This window comes from Larus michahellis, chromosome 6 (genome assembly GCF_964199755.1).
Source record: "Larus michahellis chromosome 6, bLarMic1.1, whole genome shotgun sequence".
NCBI classification, from domain to species: domain Eukaryota; kingdom Metazoa; phylum Chordata; class Aves; order Charadriiformes; family Laridae; genus Larus; species Larus michahellis.
Genome location: NC_133901.1, coordinates 49,984,478 through 50,008,510, shown reverse-complemented (window position 1 = coordinate 50,008,510; position 24,033 = coordinate 49,984,478). Strand labels below are relative to the sequence as shown.

Sequence of the window (24,033 nt, the reverse complement as noted above, 5' to 3'; positions counted from 1 at the left end):
GAATTAACTGAAGAAACGTTACCAAAACTGTCGCAGACATTTTCATCTACGCTTGAAAAAAGCATGCAAAAAGAGCTAAGAGTGGCATCAGAAGCCAGCGTGTACTTTCACGAAGAAAATCGGAAACACTGCAGGAAATGATGGAAAAGAGAACAGCTGAACCAGAAACTAGGTTAGAAAGGGACATCTCCCCAGAGCCCTAACAAATCCATTACAAGACCCTAGGGAGATGTTAAAAAACAAGGGCCTTTTGTAGCAATGTTTAACACTCCTTTATGCGCCACAGTGCATATATTTACCAAGAAGAGTAATGCGGCACACTGAAACTAAAAATACAATTGCGTACTGAAAGAAGTTAGGAAGACAAGGCGGCGTTTGATCAAAGACACACACAAGGTAACAGACTACGGAAGGGTAAAAATGATGTGAGAAAAACTGATATGGGCTTATTTCAAAGAGCAGGGAAGAAACCACAGAGAGCGAGCTGGCAGAAAGTATCAGGGAGGTTATACTTGCAGTTTAGGGAAAAGCCTCATGCAGCATTACAGGCAAAGCACAATCTGCAACAAGCAAGCAAAAAAGCCAAATACCCATGGGCACCGTGGGCACACAGGGAAAACCGTGTAACTGGGTGCTTTTATGACCTATTTTGTTCATTTTATATTAATGATAGCTTTCTAATCACTTTATGTTTGTATCCAGGCAACAGGACCAACCGTGCATGTAAGAGATCAGGATGCTATTAATATATTTTTAAACTGGGGCAGATGACAATTTTTTACGGAAGCAGTGAAGAATCCCAGGCCTTGTTCTCTCTTCCAACCAACTGGACAAAAAAACAAAACGTCCCCCTCACGCTCCAGATTAAACGCTCTGCTGCCATACAGCAGCAAATTGCTCCCATCACGCAAATTATCACGTGATAAGCGCCAATTCCACTCCTATCCTGTGATACAATTACTTCCAGTCAGAAGACACAAAAAGATCAGTAAAAGTTGGCAGGAAATGGGTAATTGGGACAATTCATAAACTCCACAACTTGCTTTCCAGCACGTCTGCAGAGTCCTGAGAAAACTGGGTGGACGATGGGACAAATTAACTTTTTTGCTGCCGTGGATCCAATCTGCTGTCCAACTTTCTCAGCCCTGAGTGAGATATTACAGTTCTTGCTCTCATCCTGTATCCCTCACACACAGCTTTCAATCTAGCAACATCAGAATGATTTACCGCAGAAAACAGAGAGTCCTCCCAGTAAAGATAAGGTAATGTATGCGAACAGCTAAATGGCAATGGGATTTTCTGGCTCATACCAGAAAGAGTAGCACACCAACCTCAGCTAAATACAGAATCCATCCCCTCTATCCAAAAGAAATGCCTGTACGCTATTAATATCACAAGATGAAGCTCAGCTGTATAAATAAAACCTCTCATTTCAGCTGAGTCTTCATCATCTCTCTGGCATCCATCACCTTCTCCTCTTCACAACAAAACTCTCAGGAGGGCCCTTCAGTGTAGGTTTTTCATAACAAGCCTGTTGCTCAAGTACACTGGACAGGAATGCAAGTCTGGTTTTATTATCTCCTCTTGGCAAGTTAACATTTATGAAAGATTAGGTTGGAATTAAGAAAAAAAAAAAATCAAACAATGAAGTTCTGAAGGAAATGTTCAAGAACGCATTTGCAAGTCAGCGTGGTTTAAAATGGAAATGTATTGTCTGGATGTCAAGGGGACCTGCATGCTCTTTCAAGAGACTCGCTGACGTGCTGAATGACCTCAGGCACATCACTTGATCTTTCCCACATTAAAAAAAATTTCCTTATATGACCTTCCTAGGTACCTCACTTTGAGAATTAAAAAATAAAGACACTGTAAATCCTCCTATTATTATTACTGCTGTTACTATGGGGGCTGGAACTGTCGTCAGCAAACAGGCAGGACATAATTTAATTTTCTTCAAATATTTATTATGCGACAACATATCCATCTGTTTAACACTCACTATATTTAGTTTCTATCTTAAAAAACACAGGGAAAGAAAATACCAGTTTCTGCCTCTCACTTCCACATATCCTTTCCAGCCACATATGCACTAATAAATGGCCGCTTATCCTTTCAGCTGCAGCACACAAGAAATTGCAAGAAAGCGGACAAAATTTCAGCTTGGATGAAAACAATACCAACCACAAATTTATTCTCCAATATGCCAAAACCAAAATCCCTAGTTTTAGCAGTGTTAAATAAATTTTAATTTCAGCATTGAGGGCAAAGGACAGGATATGAAGAAAAATGGTGGGAAGAGAGGAGATAGATGGCAATAAAGCACTGGGCACAATGACCACATGCTAAAAGAGGACAGATAAAAAAATATTACATATCTATACAGAAAAAGTAACTTTTCAGTAGCATTAATTCCTCTCCAGTACATTATAAAATAAACCATCATTCTTAAGTAACAGCTGTTAGACAAAGGTGCCTTTGGCATCTAAATGTATTCTATTCAGACACTTTTATGAAAAGGCTTCTCTTCGCTCATTTGCACTGTCTTCTTCCATCCACCTGTATGCAAAAATCTTTAACATGTCTCACATCATATCACTGGGACTTTGAGATAATATAAGTCAAGGAGGTAGCAAAAATTCTAAACTAATTAACAGACACTGACTGAATCTGCCAATGCGGAAAACAAAAAAACAGAAGACACCAGCTAAAATGCACTCACTTCCTTTTATTCTTCCCGATTCCCTTCTCAATTATTCCAATCCTGAGATCATGAACTGCTCCCAACTCACCTCAGCTCTTGGCAGCAGCATCCCTTACACCACGCCAGTCCTGGTCCACCAACGCAACTCCAACACACAGAGCTCAGCCCTAACTGGGAGTACGCCCTAATTTTCTAGAGCTATTTATAAACTGTGATACAACATCAGGTCAGTCATGACTCTCTCTGAGGCCAGTATCTGATACTGCAACAAAAAAGGGCATGGAGTTCAGGCCAAAGAAACTCCAGCGCATAGGTGAAAATTAATAAGGCAAAGGTATAAATGCAAAAAGATGCCCTAAGTTATGATGCTTGGATTGTTTTTAATGGTTCCTCTTCAGATCTATTGCTGACAAGTCTTCCTCCATTTTCACAGAATCCAAAGATAACATCTTATAACAGTGATACACTTACATCATTTATTAATTTACTGGTACTTGATGGTTTGAATGGATAGCGAACAGTAACTCCCTCACAGAGTGTCAGTATTTTGTCCATCAACTATGGATGTTTGCTGACTTGTCTTTTTGGTCATGAACTGTGGACACCAAATGCATGAAGAAAATGAATTTTCAAAAAACCGTAACAGAAGCAGTAAGGATCTAAATAGCACCTTTTTGCACACAAAACAAAAAGAAACTTAATAATTTAGGAGAGATACTGATTGTTTTGAATCACTTCTGTGTTTGCAACCATAACCCACCAGCTCTGTTTCTCTTTAGTGGCGTTGCTTACTTGTTCAGGAGCCACCTGAATGGACAAGGTACAGGTAGCCCTGCCGAGGCCCGGCTGGTGCCCCAATGCCGCAAGGGAGCATCAACGCTACAAACCAACAGAGTCAGGGCTGCTCTGCACCAGCGTGGCCCCACCGCTTCAGGCATGGCAGAGTAGGACTGGATGATATAGGGCCTTTTTATCTGGAAATGACAAAATAAGATCAACCGGCTGCCAGAGCACTTCTCAATCCACCAGTATACGACCCATATCAGCAGCACGGAAACACAGCTGCCCACTTACGAGTCACACTCCTCTAGAGCAAGGGTTGAGCACCGGCCTCTAACCTCTCTTCAGTTTCTCAACAAGGACAAAGGTTCAGACAAACAAACAGCAGATAAACTTCGGTCCAAAATGAGATAAAGCTGGACTTTGTTTAAATAGAACATGATTTGACAACAGGTTAAAGATGTGCCACTGTCTGCCTAATCCATCTGAATCTCAACTAAGTCTACTCTAATGTGTTACAGTTCTTGAAGATACCTCCAGAAAAAAAAAATCCACATTATTCCTCAACCCCATCAAAAGCTTGCATTTACTTTAAGTAGCCTGCCTGCATTGTGGAATACGTTTCTACCTAACATTTTATCACCTGTAAACTGGATATAACACCTTGTTTTTAGTGGGATATTCATAATTGTTTTGTGGTCTGGTAAGAATCATAGTTATTTAAAACACTTTAAAATTATAAGGGACATAAAAGTGTCATTCTGAATTTGGCCTAAAACTCATTCACATCAGCATCCTACCACCTGTACTGTACAGTTCCAGGTATTCCCAAGACTAGCAGAAGAAAGCTGTGAAGACAAATGTGCAAAATAGTCATCAAGAAAAGTAGTCCTTATTGTCATTTATGTTTAGGGATAACCTAAGCTCAAGGAAGCTGTCTGTTCCTTCCAAAGGGCCTTAAAAGTCTGTTTTCATGTGCAAGATTTGTCTATCTAATATTTACTACTCTTATAACACATAAATATCAGATTACTTTTGACCCCACAAAGTTTTGGCCTCAATGATGTACTGCAGCAAGAGCGCAGAGTTCCACAGACCAACCCGTGCATCGAATGAAATATTTTTCCTTTGGCCAGAACTGAATTTGTTACTTTCCAGCATCACTGACAGCCTTCCTTTCTGATGACAAGAAGCTGTCTATTCCTAAACCACTACTCAAAACAAGAAATTGTCAATACCTGTTTTAGAAAGAAACTATTTCATAAATAAAAAGTACTCTGTAATGACTGTAATTCATAGAGATGCTGGAATCAGTATGAAAGCTACCGACAATGCATACACTGCACCTTCTGCATCTGAGATGATGCTTCTTAGCAGCGGTATCACCCTTTCTGTGCCCCTGCACTAGGGCTTAAAGAGCAGAGCTTAGAGCACCTTCCTCACAGCTCAGCACCGAGGCCTAGGAACAACAGCACCAAAGTCCCATCATGAAATTACCAGCAATACCATCATCATGAAGAATGACGGTAAATACAGAGTTTTTAAAGGGCTGATGGGTTTTCTGAGCACGTCAGCACAAGTGTAGTATACTAGAAAGAGACACTTCTCTCTTGATGGTGGGAACAAGCACAACAGCTGTACGAATTAGCTATTCACTGGAGCCTTGTTCTTCTGAACTTGCCATCAGACATAATTCCTACCTGCAGGATGTGAAGTATACAGCAGTTGGTGCCTTCATGATGCTATTTTACAGAATTAAGAAAGTGGCATATATAAAAACCAGACAACTGACACCTAAAAATTACTGAAAAAGGTTACTTAGCTAACTGACAGAAAGGAAGAAATACATTGAACAACCCACTCAAGAGATTCTGATACAGTAATTTGTCCTCTTCATCCACCCCAAATTGTTAGAGCAGCCTGAATAAGGCATTTCCTTATACTTTTCGCTGCCATGAAGTGGATCTTCTGTCCTGATCAGGCCAGAACTACTGACAGAAGCTGGAGCCAAACCCCCATCAGTGTGCTGGCTAGCTTCCCCTCCATCATCTGAAAACTTCAATAGGAAGCGTGTGACCCTCTTCCCAATTAAGAACCCTCACACAACCAGTAATTCATCTCTTGCAATTACAGGTGGCCCTGAAATAGATTAAATATCTCGCTATCCATCTTCAGAGGTACTCTTATTTGATTTCAGTTTTTCTTGTATTGACATCTGGAAAACATGGCTGGATATATCTAAATACTGTTAAAGAGATCTGATATTATCTCCCTGATGTTAGCCATCAGGGCCTCACTTGGGTCAAATAATCTCTCCATTTATTAGAAGAACAATTCCAGACAATTCAAGAGTTTTTAAAATATTAAATTAAAAGATGTCTCTGATAGGCCTAACAATGAGACCACCGCTAATTCTGCAATGACAGAAGCTTATGCAATGGTTTTGAGTCATTTGACGCTGACAATGACCAAGTAGCAATGACATTGTGGTTTTAGGACATATGGAAAAAGGTCTTTTGGCACTTTAGAGAGGATTTATGACAAAGACTGCTCAATCTGGATGAGCAAGAGACATTCAAACCGGTCATACACCAAAACATCAGTGAAGCGGCATTTTTCGTGAGTTCTGTCATGTTCATCTAATGCTAAGAAGTTAAATGTGATGGAGGGGGTATTTGCTGAGTTCCCCCTTGTCTACGCAGGCTGTAGGTGAAGATGCTACTGACTAGCCGAACTACCTAGAGCTTCAAAACAGCTGAATTCAATGTTGGGCACAAAATGAAAAGATCGATTACAAATCAACATCTCCTTTAAGTTCCTTTTAAAAACATTTTAAAAAGGACTTCTCCGCATCAATTTTCCCTCTTCTGGCAAAGTTTCTCTTCCAAGCCTCAACAACTTGCACAATAAGTTTGTTCTTAATATGGAAAACATGTATCCAGCGACTTTTTCCTGTGGTGTTGCTGACAGAGATAGAGGAACGTGACTCACTTCCGGTTTGTTTTTTTAAAAATCTATCAGCAAAGTCCGTGGCTGTCTCCCACCATGACTTTCTGCTCCGGAAGACCGGATGCCCGCTCCCACCACCAGCCCTCCTTCCCCCAGTAAAGGGCAGGTGGCTCACAGCCAGCCCAGCACAGCCCTCAGAAGCCCTCAGCAAGACCCCACAAGCCATGGGTCAGCACATCTTGTTAAATCTGTACGCTGACTATTCCAAGTAGTAAGCTTCTGGATGCAAGGTCCGCCTCTTCCCTTCTGTAGTGGAAATTTCCTATGGCTAAATAAATAAAAATATTATTTAAATACCTATCACAACCCATGAGAACTAACGAATTTCCACAAAGTTACAAAAGTGCAAGACACCTCAAAATTTGCACACAGGTTGCCAGCAGCAGTCTTACAATAAGATGGCTTTGTAACAGAGCAGAGGCGAAGCATTTTTTTAAAACCCGTTAACCTCTTTGGTCTCTTCAATGTGAAGACATTGATTTGAACAGGTAATATGGAAAAATGGGTCTGCTTTAATTATAATGCCTAATGAACCACTGATTGCACAGAGATTTTTGTTCAGGACTGCTTAAGAATGAAGAACCCAGATCACAGGACTGCTCAGCCACATCACCAGGTGCAACGCGAACAGGACTAACGTAACAAAAGATACTCAAGCCTACAGAAAACACAGCAACTCCACTAAGAACCCCCAAATGTAAATCCCTACAGATATAAGTTACAAAAGGAGCAATCCTCCTGGAAAAATAAAATGGAATTCTTGATGTAGAAAACAATAATAAAAAGTGGTATTTTTTTTGTTCCCCTCGAAAGGAAACTTGAAGGAGTGTAACTACTGAAACAACTCCGTGGTAATACGCCACTGAGATGAAAAGGGAGCGATACCTCTCTGCACTATTGCTTCAGTCTTAAGTCTAAAAGGATTTCCTCACACTCACTCACAATAACTTGTTTTGTCTAAAGACTTTGCATGTTAGCTATTACGTTAGAATATATTCTGAAGCTGCACACTTCTTCACAGCCAACACAAACTCAAGGTAGTCAGTGATCCGGGTTGTTAGGACATGGAGTAGACGGATTAGGAGAGGGATCTGGTCATCATTTATCCTATCATCTGTGGGGTCTGCTGCTCCAGCAGTGGATTCCTGCCTGTTTCCTTGCTCTATCTCTATGTTCCATGGCCTGAAAAACACCTATGCCACTGTATGCTGGTTTTGCATTTTTTTCCCTGAAGAAACAGGGTAGAAAAAGAGGCTGACTTGATAAGGAAAAAGAAAATACCCCATCTGGACAAGATGACTGCAAAAGGAAAGGAAATTACTAACTCATAAGCTGTATATTAAGCTGTTTCACAGGACCTCCCACTCTCAACCTCTCCGCTTCCTTTTTCCCTAAAAGCGCTTAGATTTATGGGGTTTTCTCCCTGTATGCTAGCAAAACTTCATTATTGTTTAGGCCAAAACACTAATGCTATTATCACAGAAGAGAAGACCAAAGGACAAAATACAGGAAGTAATTCAAGGTATGAATTTTTTTTGCAACTCATTATTTCCCAAAGACAGGGAAAAAAGTCATAGAGAACACAGCAAGCTCAGCTCCCAAGATCTAGTATTTCAAGGCTGCAAATTGCACGTACCACTCTGTAAATACCAGAAAGGAGAATTAATAGCTAAACAACGCCTGCTTAACTCACACCGTTGGGTTCCAAAAGTTCAATTAATACCAGTAGATATTAAAAACCTAAAAACCCCTTAATCTGTAGCATGCTTTCTTCTTTAAAGTAACTACAAAGAAACATGTATAGATGACAGAATTAAAACAAGAAATTGGGGAAAATTAATTTTCTCCCTGTATTTTCATGAGGGGAACGCATTAAGGTTGTATAAGCAAAATGAATTCTGATATATTCTATCTTGTAAGTGTTTGTCCTCACAACCTTCAGAATATCCACATGTGATGGTGCACATCCATACATGTGCCTCTGTGTGTGTCTCTCCTCCTGTCTCCAATTTCCATGTTTAAACAAAAGCCTCAACGATGAATTCCATTACATAATCATGGGCAGAGCTATCACCTGATCTGCCACAGGGGCATCCTGAGCTAACCAGAAGTTATAACAACTATAGGTGGCTGTTCTCAGTGCAGAAGAACTACAAAAAGGAAGCAGCATTACCAGAAGGTTTTAGGTATTCTCTGACAGCCAGGTCTTCAGATTCAGAGACCTGGATTCCATTCAAGGCACAAGAAGGTGCTACAAACCTTTGTATCTACTTCTTAGTATCTGTATCTCAGCTATTTCACCTTCTTTTCTCCTCCAAAGCCTGTCTCTCCCACCTAACCTGTTATAATCTAACCTTCTCGCGTTCCTCATGCCATGCTTGCCTGCCCTTGAGGGTCACCTGTCAGTTCCCTGTCTAATGTTTCTCCTTTGGCAACACAAGCTGACAGATGCAGTACCCTCCTGATGGAATATTTTCCATTTCATTAGCACCCAAAAACCTACTAGCACCTCAGCACGTTCACCGTTTCCACGAACCCCATTTGTTTCCTAGAATCAGACGTCTTTTTTCAACAGCCATAGTCTCCGTTTCCCACACCTTGCAGCTTCACCTCGCATTTCCTCTAAGGATCGGTCTGGATGCCGGCCTGCTCCAGCTCCCAACCCCTGGATGCCTCAGTACAGGAGCTCCCTCCTGTCCGCTCCATACAGAGACTGCAGAGCCCGGACTATGGGACAGGTTCTCCGTTCTAGTGCAACTCCAGCACTGACCAGACCCAAGGGGCAGGGACCTGCAGTTCAGAGGAGGAACCAGCGTCAGCCCCAGCCTCACGCATGCTGGGGGTGGGATCTTCCAAATTTCTAACCAGCTCTACAAAGTCTTAAGCATGCTTAAGTTACATTTATTCCCCTGACACTGCATCTTTCATCTAATTCTTATGGGAACATAAAGGAGTATTCTAGCTGTAATGCAATATCAATAACGACACATTATATATATTTTGTATGCACAGTTCTGTTCTTTTGATAGTAAAAAACACAGTAACAGATATTCATGTTCATGATAGTTCATTTTCCCTATCCCACCTATCCACATTAGTGAACAAGACACCAGCCTCAATACACAGATTCTCTAGAGAGCAGACGCAAACCCGCTACCTTGCTTACTTCCCTTACCAATTCTCTTATCTGCCTACACAAAAAAAAAAAACCTAAAAAAAAAAGGTGAGACTACTTTTCCCCTGGAAGGGGAATTGAGGTGTGGTGGTAAAGACTAAAACTTCAGTAGAAAATGCTGCAATCATTGTTAAGTACTAGCCCAAAAAAAGACTCCATGCTTCCACCATCTTCTGATGAAAATTTACGTGGCAAAGTGCTGAAGCTGACTCAGCTCTATTTACAAATACTTCAAATACTTGTATCTCTTGCTGAAAAGTAAGCTCAAAGTTTTCCAAGGCAAAGGTAATGTGCATTGTATACTTTAAAAACATACAGTGTGGTTTAGTAAATGTTTATCATTACTTACCCACTGGACGGAAGAAAAAAAAAAAAAAAAACCGAAGCAAAGTACAAAAACCTTCTGAAGAGAATCGAATTTTCTCCTTTTCCAATTTGCACACCTGTGTTGGGAGGGTCTTTTGATAAAGCCGGTGGCCAACCAGCACATGCTATTTAATTGTGACGATCAGCATGATGTGGTGTGGTAAGAACAGCTCAGAAGGCTGGGAAATAGCACTTGCTGAAAATCAATAGAATCTGTTAGGGGTGGAAATCTACACAGTACCTCAGATGTATGGATATCACAGATCTCTCTATGCAACGAACTTTCCTGAGATAAAGCTGTTCTTTAGAACAAAGTAAGTCCAATTGTGCAAAGCACAGCCCGTGGGAAGTCAAACAACGAACAGATCTTCTAACCAGAAATAAACTACTTTAGAAAATGTAGCTTTTTATTGGAACTGACTTTTGGGTTTCCTCCTGACAGCTGACATCTTTCTACAAAGCAACGCAACAGAATGTCTGATATCTGTAAACTACTTTAGATCTCACAGTAACAGAAGAAAAACATTACATTCACTGTTTAAACAGCGCAATCAGGAAGCGCTCTTACAGAAATTGCCACGTCAGGTATCACAACTGGGTGGCAACTAGTATGTAATCTCCCATATGGGGCCTCCCAGACCCAGCACCATCTTTCAGAAAAATAGCAGCCGGAACACAAAGATCAGAAACATCGATATTGATTAAAGTTAAATTCCAATTTTAAAATTTTAAAGCCATATGAAATTTTCAGACTGCTGGGCTTTGGGGGGAAGAAGAGCAATGCTGGCTTTCAAAACAGGTTTCTGATCTCCTAGAAAATCCAGATTGGTAACGTAGTAAAAGACAACATCCCAGCAAGAATGAAGGTCCCCTGTTGTAGGTGCTCTCAACCTCACCACACGCATCCGCCCTTTCTCACAAACCACCTGTGTGCAAATGGTCAGAACGAACGGGGTTTACGTCAAATTGTTAAGAGGTTGACACACTTCACTGGAGTAGAAGCAGAAGAATATGGTAGGGGTAATCTTATGACTGCCTGGCTCTTGGAAGGGCCAGGGGGCTCTGATGAATGTAGTTACTGCTGTAATCTTGAGCCAAATGCCTAAGGGTGACTGCTATTTCAAATCCTCTAAAGCCTATGAAAACAGATAATCCATTGTTTAAAGACTTTTAACTAAAAAAGACCAAGGTTGCAAAGCCTCAGGCAGAAAGAACAATGAAACACCAGACAGCAGAGCACTTAGTATTAGTTTGCTGCCCACATATTGCTACGCTCTGCGCACTACACAAGAAATAGCAGCAATTGGACCTCTGTGTTGAGAAAGAGCTTTTACTGAAGAGGGAAGAGAAAGCAGATTCCTCTGCCCAGTCTCACAGCTACCTGCTCCCAGAGGCACTATACACCAAAGGTTTTAAGTCTTAGAAGTGATTAGTTATGCCCAATATGAGCTGCATTAAATAGGCACAGAATTTTTAAAGCACTTGGCACTTGCTTTGGTAATGAGGCCCCTTTAATAAAATGCCTCGAGCTGAATACTTAAATATTGCAGCATTCAAAAAAAAAAATCAGTAGTCATTTATAACCTCTGCAGCTAGTACATTTAAAGCATGATGATGCTGTGCTACCAGTGTAACGTCAATGCTGACTGTGCTGGTTTTGGCTGGGACCGAGTTAATTTTCTTCATAGTACCTAATACGGGGCTATGCTTTGGATTTGCGCTGGGAACAGCGTTGATAATACAGGGATGTTTTAGTTATTGCTGAGCAGCGCTTACACACTGCTCAAGTCAAGGCCTTTTCTGCTCCTCACACCACCCCACCAGCAAGGGCTGGGAGTGCACAAAAAGTTGGGAGACACAGCCAGACCGCTGACCCCAGCTGACCAAAGGGATATTCCAGACCGTATGACGTCGTGCTCAGCATATAAAGCTGGAGGAAGAAGGAGGAAGGGGGGCACATTCAGAGTGAATGTATTTGTCTTCCCAAGTAACCATTAGGCATGATGGAGCCCTGCTGTCCCAGAGATGGCTGAAGACCTGCCTGCCGATGGGAAGTTGTGAATTAATTACTTGTTTTGCTTTGCTTGCATGCACGGCTTTTGCTTTACCTATTAAACTGTCTTTATCTCAACCCACGAGTTTTCTCACTTTTACCCTTCTGATTCTCTCCCCCATCCCACCGGGGGGGAGTGAGAGAGTGGCCGTGTGGTGTTTAGTTGCCAGCTGGGGTTAAATCACGACGCTGACACAGTGCAGGAAGTTTGCCAAGCCAAAAAAACGCATTGTTATGACTTGCTCCCCAGGAGAGAGACCCATATCCGAGCAACCGCAACAGGGGAAGAACTACTCTACTCGCCGCTCTCATGTACTGCTTCCTAGGATTTGCTATTTCCAAACCCAATGAAAATTAACAAACATTTCTAAGAATTTTTGATGTGACATTTATTTCCCCATCCCTGTTTAAGATGCTCTTGGGTGACAGTGATAGGACAAAAAGTCTTTTGTACCAGTATTACCAACGCGAAGCTAGATTCAGATCAGTACTAGTCAAAAATCATTTCTACTTTCTTCTCGTATTCCCCACTGATCTCTATTTCTGCAGATTCAGTGAGGCCAGACATACAGGCAGAAGAAAGGGATGAGAAGTCTCCTCACATTCACACGATGGATTTCACTGCAGTAGCCAGTCTGTTCCTGTAACTTTACATGAAACAAAACATTTCTTTCTGCTTCTCCTTCCTTTTCCTTCGAGACACATAGAATCAAGCTAGATACCAAGATTTTCCTAAAAAATATTACCTAAGGATAATTCATTATAGGAAATATAAATTTAAGATTTGAGTGTTAGATAATATCATAATGTCTGTGCATACAAGGTCATTCCCATTTCACTTGGCTGAGAGTTCCCTCATCTTATTCTGGCCATCACGAAAGTCCTGGCATGTGTGCTCACAAGCCTTGCAACCACTTCCCCACCTTTGTCAGAAGTTTCATAGCTACACTGGAAGACAGCTGTGGTAAAAGGTCATGACTGCAAAGGACGATGAAACTCCATACAGCTCCAGTAAAAGTTACAGATATCCCAACAGAGGTTGTATAACACCAGTGCCAAAGGGTTATGAAGACAGGACAAAACCAGTAGAGCTCTCAACACTCGTTTTCAAGCTTGGTGCCATCAGTCCCATCCTGGTAGAGCAAGCATGAGGTTTTTAAATCACTAGCCCATGAAGACCAAACAATCTCTGCATCCCTACCTAATGCTTTCTCCAGATGGAGCCTAACGACAGGGGGGAAAAAAAAAAAAAAAAAAAAAAAAAGTCTTGCATTTGTGGTTTACACCCTACAGCTGTATGAAGAGGTGTTTGTCTGTGTTTATTTATTTTTAAAAGTTTGCTCATTTTTAAAACTACTCAATAGAGATGTTACAGACATATCCTTCAAGAACAGCCTTGCTTCTAGTGCAGACACTGTATCAGTTTCCACTGTTTAGTCTTTCAGCGTAGCCTCTTGTTGATCTTCACCCTTGCACAGGATGCATTTCAGGAAGATATAATTGCAGGAAGAGGAAGGGGCCCGAACACTCACAACAATTTCAATCCCTAAAGATCTGTCCAGAATAGTATCACGGGTCAGACTATCAGTGGCAGGTTGCTAGGAAAAGATGTTGAAGAAAACACAGAAACACCTCTTCCCACCCACCCCCCCTTTTTTTTTTACAAGGTATGTAAAAAACCAAAGTCAAGAACCATTCTATAGAAACATAACTAGTTTTCTGAGATAATATGTCATGTCTTTCTGGTAAATTGCACAGGAACATAAAGATAATGCAGCACTGCTCATCAGAGAAGCTGGCAGGTCCTGGAGTAGGACGCAAAAAACCAAAGTGCAGAACCTGTGACCTCAGGTCTGGTCCACACCTTGATCAAAACGACTGCTTTCCTCTTCCCCTGGACGCATCTCCTTCAGAAACAACCATTGCTATGATTTCTTCAACCTTTCCCCTCAGAAGAAATCACCGATATAAAAATTAACCCAGTGTCCAATTAAAAGTGGAAAAGGACAGGCTGCAGTAACTGTCTCTCAGCCTGCTGGGCACGCAGCTCAGCTCTTACCACGCTGCCTGTTTCCGATATCCTTTTGGACTTTGTCATGACCACTGCTAGTTAAATCTAACCTAGGTGAATTTGACATCTAAAAATTTTGCTGGACTGATGCAAAGAGAAGTAGCGTAACACTCTTCTTCAGCTAACACTATCTGAAACTGTCTTTTAAGGTGATCATCTGGCATATATTTAGGTGCTCACACCTCTCCTCTTCTCCAAAGAGAGCAGTCCTGGCATCTCATCAATTCATCCTGTCCCCAGGGCACTCTGTGGTGTGCCAATACAAAAGCATTTGGGCCTGACTGGGTTTCTTACTGATCAACTGAAAAGTAACTTTTTATCTCCTGGAGAAAGGTAACATAGCAAAAAAGAAGGGCTGTTTTGTTCTGTTTATTTTAATTTCCACCTCAGTTTCCTGATCCTGCTTGCAGAGCGGTTGTGCCAATATTGAGAAGGGTCAGTATAGGACTGGATTCCTTTTCTTAGTGGTAGCACCAGCTTAAATGCAAACCGCGAGGAGCACGTTCAAAGGGCATCTTCACCCTGCTTTCATTTAGCAATGGAAAAAGCTAGGACAGACCCGTAAGTAAGATAATTATACAATAGCTGGACAACATGCCAGAGAGTTAACTGTAACAACCTCAGAGAAACATTATACTCAACACCAACTGCAATTAGGACAACCCCTGAACACTAGCTTGTTCTTAACCTGCCCACATATGCGACGCAAGACCGAAAGAGACTTCCAAGCTCTGCCTGCTTCCACAGGCACTGTACCGTCACGTGTGGTTCATGAGGAATTTGTATTTAAAAGTAACACTGGGGAAGGCAAACATCAATATTTTGTTTGAGGCAAAGCAAGTTTTCCTGCAGAAAGCCCTGTGTTTATATGTTTACGTGGACTTGGGCCATGGAAACATACCCTGTTCCACGCAGGGTTACACGATACTAAACTACAGATGCTAACACATGATAACAGCACGTTCTCGTGGTAGCCTTGACTGAGGGAAGTAGGCTTATTCACATCACGCTTTGATACAAGTGGCCAGATCTGAAGCAGGAACATAAAGGAAGGATATGGATGAAAGCCTGCAGACAAAACTAAATCAGGAGACAGTGACAGATCTCTGCTTATGAGGAAGATGATTATGACTCAGCCAAAAGTAAAGCACACGCAGTTTCAGCTGAAGTATCACTGACTGAATCCAGAACATTTAATTAAAAATGAATAAAACCAATGAAATTACAAGTAACAAAACACATTATTTGCAACTGAAATGGGAGGGGCTGGGGGAAGCTTGATGTTTCAGAGGTGTTCTGGACAATGCATTAGACATGGAGACTAGCAATTTATGCCAGGCTTCAATGCTGAAATGAATCTGCCTCTTCAGGGCTGCCGGACTGGGCCAGGATCCCACTTTATCCCACTGAAAAGACAGATTCGACATTGTGATAGCTCACGTCATTCTCCTGAAAGGCAGTTCACACAGCTGATGAAACAGGGAGCTGCAGCAGTCCTCACGCACGGCCTCTCTGCGTTGATCGATGCAACATCTACACTAGTTTCTGCCTGCTCTTTTTAGTATCTCTGCAGCCCTTGGTAACTGGAAGGACAAGCAGTTCACCAACAGCAAGGTGCCAGTGATTTCAGTTTTGTAGCTCTGCAGTTGAGACAAACGATGCCACTTCAAAGATGCCTCTACATTTGAAACAGACCCACACGCAGGTCATCCCCAGAAGAGAAACACAAGCAAGACACAGGTGATGATAGATGGAAGAGGACAGCAATTTAAGGAGTCAGCAAAGACACCAACCTTTTCTCCACTGAAAATTTCTACCTTGAATTAGATTACACAGAGTTCCCACTCTTACTGTGCTCCTCGTTCACCTCAGGCCATCAAATATTAAGAGGTATTCAACTTGCTGTGAAATTACATTATTTATCTCAAGCAGGGATAGAAACATAATGTGGCACTGTGTTGGGCCACTCCAAGCCTGACCTCACCCTTCGTTCAAAACTTCCAGCAGTGTCAAAAACTGCTGGAAGTCAAACCTTCCAGCAGTGCAAAACGCAGACTGTGCAGGAGAGAAGCCTGTCTCTTTACAGAAAAAAAATCACGTAGGCCACTACCTGACATTTTGACATTCAGCTTGCTTCCAGAGCCAACTATAATCTCAGCAGTTAAGGTTCTGAATCTAACGAAGACCTTCTCATGACCTGCTCTGACTTCTCTGGGACAGGCATGGCTGGCCAGGACCACAGTAAGGTCCTGGTTATCAGATACAGGGGAACGCTGGCTGGTGAACAACTTAACCACAGAGGCAAGGGCAAAGAGACAATCAACAGTTGCAAAGCGCGCCATAACGTTGAGCATTTGCAAAAGCTTTCAGAATAAAGTGTCAGTGGCATAGAATCACCGCATCAGCATTAGCTAAAAAAAAATAATAATAAATATCTAGAGAAAAAGTGCTCTAAATGTGGGAAAGGCAGTTAAGATTAGAAGAGACACATTTATGTAAATCATTTATCAGTGAAAGTATTAAAAATGCTACAGTGAAAGCAATCCAGGATTAGGAGCAAGTTAACTTTACTCTGGGAAGTATTCAACTTACCTTCTGCTTAGGTACCTCTCCTGCTGACATTTTCTACATCTGGACTAACATCCTCAGTTTTCATTATACTCAGTGGAAAGACAAAAAAGAACTTCCAGAATGCGATTCACCTCACAAAATATGGACATCTGCTTTAGAGTGAAATAAATTGCGCCCTAACACACCCTTAATATAAAGGGAACTTGTAGCATGTAGCTCAGATGTGGACACTTCTGTTGTAGATCTTCATGCGCAGTCAGATGAGTTCAACTCTCATCATCCACGAGCTGACCGAACTGACTATTTTAAAAGTCCTTTCTGGCACGAAGTTTCCCACGCACTTTAAAGCACTGGGTAGGACTAGAGAGTAGAGAGCGAATGCAAAACCGTTCACTAAGAGGCTCTTAAGACAAAAATAGACATTTATAAAATGTTCCAGGGTTCTTCTAACCTTTCTCAAGCAAATCTCAAGTTTCACTTCTTTTCTAAATTGATCTCTACTACTTGAAATCTATCACAGCTAAAGCCTGTCATCCCACTGTTTCCTTTAAGGAATTTATACCAAAGCGATTGAAAATTTAAGAGTTAAGATCTGTTGAAGAGCTCTAAAAATCCACACACAAGCTCTGATTTTACTTCAGAAGTACTGCCAAGCAAATTAGCATTAATTAGAGACAAGCTGAAAGACCAATAAAATATCAGGCTAATGGAATCATCTGGAAACGTAAGACTAAACATGATCAAAGAAAAACAAGTTGTTCCATCGTATCATCTAATGGTCCTAACATGGAAGCCTCCCAACATGAACCACTCAGAGGAACACTGGATTCTTGGAGAGTTTCTGATGCAGAAATGAAGGATGTAGGAGATGAGAAACAAATGGAGAAGAAAGGGCAGGATACAGGGGTTGCGCGCTTTCAAAGAGACTGACCAGATGGCAGACCAGAACTGCAAAAAGAGATTAAGAAGGGATAAAATTGTCATTTTGCTGTCCCTCTTTCCTCCTTCCTTGTTGCATCAGCTATGCCAACCCAGCTTCCAAGGGAACTGCTGAATACAGAGGAAAAACACGCATCAATAAATAAAAGCCGCAGCGATCCCAAGCCTCAGAGAGGGCTATGACTTGTTGGCATGTCATTTAACACATGCAGTTTCATGTCCTACTCTCTCCCCCATTGTGGAAACCCTTCCTCCCTGAGGAGGTACCTGCGAGCCCTCGTCTCCTCGTGTGAGATACAGCACCAGGAGGAGAAGGTAGGAGAGGAGGGGACAGACTCTGCTGTCTCTTGCTTTACAAGGAATGCCCAAGACAATATATTCCACTAATGCAGACACTTCCAATGGGAAAAAAAAAATAGGAATTCAGAATTTTGCACTGCAGTGCAGGGAGAAAACAGATCAGACTAGTGCAGTACAGCTCTACTCAGATCCCACCAAAACCCTAGATCACACTCCCTCATTCCCATCCCACACTCAAAACATGCGCCAAAGCGCTGAAGATGGTAACTGCGGCGTGACACACACACACAGAGCACGGGGACCAGTGTTAGGACCTGCACAAGCCCCGTGCACTGAGCAGAGGACAAAATGTGCCTCTCCTTTTCACCCTCCTTTGTTCCTGGAAAAAGACAATGAACGTTGGTCTCTAATCGCTGTTAGTTTTAATGCTTAATTTGTATTTAATGATGAATATTAAATTCACTTCATGGAAAGAAAATGTGCTGTATTTTAGGCCGAGTTAAGGTGTTAACGCTTCAGCTGGAGAGCAGCTGCAAACACTGTTGATATTCAATGTCTGCAGCCCCAGCAGGAAGAACAGCTTTGGTTACGTACAGCTACAAACACATCTGGAAGAGACAGGTATTTTTGAACATCCTATTGGTGGTGTTAGTACATAAGGAAGTGCTGTGTGAAGCTGTCCTTACTTATTTTGCACTATTCATTTTACTCAACAAATTCAAAAGCAGGCTGAGTCTATATAGAGATAGACCGTGACCATCCCTCTCCCTGTTTGGAGAGTTTGAGCAGCTTTGAAAAACAAGCAAACACCAATTCCCACTTCTGTGAAAACAGATCTTGTGACATTGCCCAGTATATGCCACAAATATTTTGAGAAGGTCCAAACTGCATTTTACAATCTTATCAACCCCCTCACGTTCACTGCTAGATCAGTTAGTTACTAAAAACATTACAGCAGGCAAGAACGTAATGGAGGATACCTTCCTTGTGCAGAAGATTAATTCATCATTCACGTCTAGAGATTTCTACTCCATTTTTAATAAGGCACATATGGATTGAGTCTAGCGATCTATATCATTTCCTTTCAGGATATGGGTCTATATTGAAAAGCAGTCCCCAAACAGCAATTGCCAGAGGCCTGAGACCTTCAAATATTGCTATGCAGAAAGAACAGTTAGGGCTCTGATGTATGTACTCCAGTAAATCTTTCAGTGGCGATTTAAGACACAACTGTGCTCCACAGCTCTGCTGGAGATTCCTGCCTCTGGAGCAGGATCAGCAAAGCAGAAAGTCTGACTGTACCTTCACTGCTGCACCACACAGCCCGGCATCAAAACTCCCGCGGTGGAAGCAGAGGCGCTTATTCCCTTCTGATTTTGCCTCAGTGGGAAAACTGCCAGCATAAGGGCAGGAGCAGAGCAGGGACAAAAAAAAAACCACAAACCAACCCAAAAATCCCCCACATCCCCCAGCCTTTGAGACTTCCAGAGCTGATGTGAGAGCGCCCAGGACCAGGCGTGCTGTGCCTGCCGAATGTGCTGCTACAGGCCAGAGGTGAAGCGCCTCGGTGCAGGCATAAGGAAACGTGGAGCTTCACCTCTTCGCATTCCGTTCAATCAGCCAAAGCAACTGCGTTCAGGAAAGTCACAGTGAATTTCACAAAGACGGATAATGTTGCTCTGGGCCTTCTAAAAATACGCTCCCAGCATTAGCCTTCTACCAGTTCTGCACTGCTCAAAGCCTGTCATCAGACAACAGCAACTTAGTTGTATTTGCGTGCAATTGCGGAGCCTGGAAAGACAGCTAGAGAGGGAAAAAACTGAACTCAAAGACCCTTGCATCAGCGAGGGCTACGAAAAGGCTAGAGAAGCAGAGACAGCAAACAGGGGCATTCACCCCAATTATTTCCAGAATCCAGGACAGACCCGGCACTGGTGCCCGGCTCTGCCACCGCAGACTGCTCGTGTGCTACTGCTGCAGCATCGCTGCCTGACACCCACCAACTCCACTGCAGCTGCCTGTTGAGCTGGAAATCTGATACACTGCAAAGGTTGCTGACAGCCAGAGGCTGTTCCCTTGTCTATAAAATATCCTGTAATAAATTACATTACAGACTAGGGAAAAGGATTCGGAAGGGAGAGAATTAAAACACAACCTTATGAGAGCTAAATGAGACCAATTAAAAGAGATTTGCTACAAGTGCTGAGGGATTTTGACCTGAGCTGTAATCAGGGATGGATACGCATTCCTTTAAAAGAGGCAAACGAGCGAGAGATCATGTGTAAACAACTCTGCCAATTAAAATGAAACGGATTATCTTATCTATGCAGCTCTGCTCAGAGAATCACCGCATATTCCAGATACACCACAGAGAGATATGAGATAGGCATTCAAACCTCTGAAACACGGCTCAGTGATGAGGAGATATGCTGTGGTTCAGGACACACCGAGGCCTCATCTGCATTTGGGTATTCTCCCTCCCACCCCACCCCCCTTTTCTTTTTTTTAAAGAAATCATGGAATTATAAATGCTAATACAAAACTAGACTCGGGCTTTTTTTATCAGCTCACCTACATGAATTCTGATGCAGATCAGACTGAAGGTTAGGCATCGCAATGGTAAAACAAGCCTCACAGAAAAACCACACAGCAGATAGCACCATCACTGCAACTACTGGATACTGCTGAAAACCAGGCAGCTTGCCAGCGTGCATGCTCATGTCCCGATAAACACTCGCAGGTATTATTCCACGCCTTAAAATAGTGATTCTCAGTTTTTTCTATATCACAATCTCCGTTTTGCTGCCAGATACCCCAGACCGCCTCTCTCCTCACGGTCAGTGATACCGGAGGGCAGGACTGGCCCCTGATCTTCGCTCTGCCACCACAGCTGAGAACCCGTATGAAGAGCAAAAGTCCTTTCTGTGATTGGAGTGAAAAATTTGATGTGGACAGATGTACCACTGCTTCTGCTCCGTGTCCTTGCTCTGCAGCTCATTTTCACTGCTTTTTGACGTTTCTAATACATCCTAGTTCAAAATCATATTCACATACAAAAAAAGCAGTTTCACAAGGGCTGAAAAACGCATCAAAACAGAGGAAGAAAAGACACGTTAGGAAACCATGTTCGAGAAGCAGTAGCACAGAAAATAGTATCATGGACTTAAGGAAGAGCAAAAACTAAAAGGGAAGAAAGAACAAAAAGAGGAATTTGGGACGAGGAAGAAAATTTTTAAAAGAAAACAGTAAGCATAGAAGACAACAGCCTTAAGAGATATGTATATGTTCACAGTTGCTGACAGTGGAAAAGTTTTAGAACATTTTATGTTTGTTGCCAGATTTGAACACAGAGTTTTTCCACTGGCTCAGATCTGGTCTAGCGGAGTCGGGCCGCCTTTGGAACCAGCCTAGCTCTTAACACAGCACAATCACTTTTGTGCGGCATCAAGTACAAACTAAAAAAGCCTTTCTAAATCAAATCTGACAATCCCAGTGCCATGAAAACGGCTCCACTGAGAAGCCCAGTGGAGAAACACCACCCAAACCCACCGCAGATGGAGCACCTCAGGTGTCTCCGTGGAGCAGTTCTACCAGGCTTGGCTCTGGGACCGCTCACTGGTGCAGATGCAGAACGCGAGCACGTGCGGGCACCCAGCCCGATAAACTCTTGGGGCTGATGCTGCGCTTGTAATTATATCTGGCTCTCAGGGTGTTTTTTGTACACAAGATGTTCAACCGTACCGGTGCTACCTAGATTCTTCCATCATCCAAAACTTCACAGTCCAGTTATTGTAGATAATTGAGTTGACTGCATGTAACCTGAAAAATTCATCAGAAGTTTCTAGTTTATCTCTTTGCCACAAAGGGCAGGGTTACATTTCTTAATGAGAAATGCACGTACAATTAGCAACTCTGAATACTTCTTTGGCAAATTGGTCACAAAGAATCCCAGTGTGGAGTAGTGTAACTTGTGGTTAAATTCAGATATATGACATCTGCCCGCTTCTAATTCGGGCAACACAGAGTTTATTCACTCGTCCACAAGCAAACAGGGGCGTCTCGCGCTTTATTTATCACTGCAAATACGTTTTAGCAACCAAAAGGATGGGATATACTATAGGAAGGATGCCTTAGTTCCACCAGCTTTTCCTACGTAACACCGTTTTCGTTGTGCCGCCGCGTTACCACCACCGTGCCCGCCGCCGGCCTCCGCCGAACGGCAGCCCCGAGCGGAGCCTGCGCCGCGCACGGTCTGGCCGCGGCCGCACGGCGGGGTGCGGGCATCGTTCGCCCCGCTGCCTCCCGACTTCTTCAGCGGCGGCCGAGACCGTACCGAGCCACCCCGCCGTTCGCCACCCACAAACAAAGCCGGAGCGCGGCCCCGTGCTCCCGGCCGGCGAAGAGTGGGCTGCGAAGGGCGGCTGCCCTGGGGAAGGAGCTGCTGCTCCGCACCGCGTGTTGGCGGCTCGGCGCCCACCCCACGGCAGCCGGGCAGAGCTGAGAAACCTCCGGCCCCGGGCGCCGCCGTGGCGGGAGACGGGGCCGGGTTCCCCCCGGCCGCACAGGTGGCTGCGGGGCGGCTGGCGCCGCGCCTCAGGGCTGGGGGGCAGCGCCCTCCTCGCCGCCGGCCCCAGCTCGGCCCCCGCGGCGGCTCCTCACAGATCCCCCCTCTCCGCCCGGGGCCGCCGTCCCCCGGCCGGCACACAACTTCCCCCAGCCCCGCCAGCGCCGCTCGCCCTCCCCCACCGCCCCCCGAGCCGAGCCGAGCCGAGCCGGGCCGGGCCGGGCCGGGCCGCCGCCACCTCGCCGCCCTCCTCCTCCTTCTTCTCCTCCACCTCACCTGCCGCAGGGAGGCCCGGCCGGGCGGGCTGGCGTGGGCAGGGCACGGCTCCCGGAGAACGGGCGGGCGGACGGGCGTCCTCCAGCGCGGCGGGGAGCTCTCAGGCCGGCCGCGGCCCGCCGGCTCCCGGCCGCTGGGCGTCCCTCCGGCCGCTGGGGGAGCCGCCGCCGCGCCGCCCGGCCGCCATCTTCCGCGCGGGAGGGGCGGCAGGCCCCGCCCTCCGGCCACCGCCAGGCCGGGCCCCCGCGGTGCGGCGGGAGCGGGACCCCGCGGGGAGGACAGGGGTGGCGGCTCAGGGCCGGGAGCTCCTGTCCAGGACAGGACGTCGCTGCACGCCGTTACCGAAACACGTTGCGGCGGGTTTACACACGCACCACATCACACAACACCTCCCCCCCCCGTGAGGGCGGCCGCGGTTTCGCAGGAGGGAAGCCCGGCGGGACGGGTATCGGTGCGGGCGGAAGGTGTGAGATGCCCAGAACAGCGTTAGGTGGGGACAGACAGCGCTGGTGGTAGCAAACCCCCCCCCATTCCCCGATAAAAACACCCCCCCACCGTGCCATTTCCGACTTAGAAAGAGAAAATTGTAGTAGGAAGCCAGAAGGGGATGTAGAGCCACATCACAGGAGCATCCCTCCTCAGCAGAGGATGGAGAAGTGGACGGCAGCTTGGGAGTGCGGATACCACGGTCCTGCTTCGGAAGCACCCGCCACGCTGCAGAGGAGCGAAAAGTGATCATGGTTTGGCACACGTAGGACCTGGAGGGGTCAAAAGAGGCAGAACTGTCTGGGGGCAGAAGAGGAGCAAGCGAAGGGAAAGCTGGTGCTCGGGGAACGAGGCCTCAGGCTGCTTCCCATCCTGCTGTCTGAGAAGTGCCGCGGCCCTGCAGATCACTCCCAGAAAGCCCTCAAGAAAGCAACATAAGAGGTAAATTTGTTGTACAGGGACCTGTTCCTCTATTGACAAGTTGGAAAAGCTTGAAAGTCACTGCTTTCAGACACATTTATACAGGGCTTTTCAGCTTCTGCTAATCAACTTGTATCTGAAGCACTGACCATGCTTCTGTAAGCCAGAGTTAGCAGGTGAATGAACCAACCAAAGTAGAGCAGACAAAGCAATGAGCAATCATGTCTTAGCAGGGCTCAAAAGCCTGTTCTGCTTCTGGCCGACAGCACCCACACCCCAGCAGAGGCCGACGAGGCAGCTGCTCCCACCACCTGCACCGAGG

At 44.4% G+C, this 24,033-nt stretch overlaps 1 protein-coding gene across 4 annotated transcripts in view; it reads right to left on the bottom strand.

Annotated features, from left to right (window-relative positions):
• The window catches only part of NDST2 (N-deacetylase and N-sulfotransferase 2), a 138,672-nt gene extending 115,587 nt beyond the window's left edge, over positions 1-23,085 (bottom strand). For all 4 annotated transcript variants that reach the window (XM_074592983.1, XM_074592981.1, XM_074592987.1 and 1 more), the window contains exon 1: positions 22,806-23,085. The gene's annotated coding sequence lies outside the window, so the exon portion shown is untranslated. The remainder of the gene's footprint in view (positions 1-22,805) is intronic.
• Between the last annotated feature and the right edge of the window lie 948 nt (positions 23,086-24,033).